This window comes from Pygoscelis adeliae, unplaced genomic scaffold, assembly GCF_000699105.1.
Source record: "Pygoscelis adeliae isolate BGI_AS28 unplaced genomic scaffold, ASM69910v1 Scaffold358, whole genome shotgun sequence".
NCBI lineage: Eukaryota > Metazoa > Chordata > Aves > Sphenisciformes > Spheniscidae > Pygoscelis > Pygoscelis adeliae.
This window is the reverse complement of record NW_008825429.1, coordinates 4,087,421-4,088,247: the sequence shown is the minus strand read 5'-3', so window position 1 is coordinate 4,088,247 and position 827 is coordinate 4,087,421. Positions and strand designations below refer to the sequence as shown.

The window sequence follows — 827 nt, the reverse complement described above, 5'->3', positions numbered from 1 at the left end:
CCTGCGGGGGGGACACGCCGTCGGGGGGGTGTCATGAATGCCATCACCAGCTTTTGTCCCATCTGCCCCAAGGGGGCACCGGGGGCAGGCAGGAGGGGGGTATCCTCCCCCAGCACCCCAGTCTGCCCCCATCCTCTCTCCTGCTTTCCCTCTCTTGTTTTCGGAGACACAAATAAATAAAGTCCAAGGCAGGCTGCAGCTCTGAACTAATATTTAAAATGCAAAATCATGGCAGAGTTTCGCCCCCCCCTTGTCTTGCAGTAAAAAGATATAAACAGAATAAATTACCTTCCCTCGCTGGCTTACGAGAGTCCCTCTCTCCTGACCTGAATTTTAAGTCCTGGCTTGGTTGTAGCACGGAGCACCAATGATTTATGAAAAGCCAGCCACTTCTCTGCATATTTTCTCTGTTCAGCCAAGTGGTGGAATTTATCCTTCCTATACCATTACCGGCATTAATAACAGGGTGGCAAACGAGCCGGGCTGAGACCCAAGGGATCCCTCAGCCAGGAGCTGAGGCCATCACAAAGACACCAAGCTCCCACCACCCAGAAAGCAAAGCACCTTCTCCCCTTTTAACAGGTAGGGAAACTGAGGCAGGAGTGCAGCCGGCCGCTCCCTTCTGCTCCACCCCTTCCAGGCTGTTGGTGTTATCAGGTAACGGGTGCTTCTTGTAAGGACGGGGCGACGGGTTGTTAAATAGCTCCCTCCCAGCATCATTTTGAGCATTATGAAATGGAGCACAAGGTCATTCACTGGATGAACACCAGCTGCTGCTGCTGCTATCATTATTATTATTGTTATTATTATTATTATTATTATTATTA

General features: G+C 50.3%; 1 protein-coding gene across 1 annotated transcript in view; it reads right to left on the bottom strand.

Moving 5' to 3' along the window:
• Positions 1 to 38: 38 nt before the first annotated feature.
• The window catches only part of PLBD2 (phospholipase B domain containing 2), a 10,247-nt gene continuing 9,458 nt past the window's right edge, over positions 39 to 827 (bottom strand). Inside the window, exon 5 of the mRNA XM_009330825.1 lies at positions 39 to 50. The gene's annotated coding sequence lies outside the window, so the exon portion shown is untranslated. The remainder of the gene's footprint in view (positions 51 to 827) is intronic.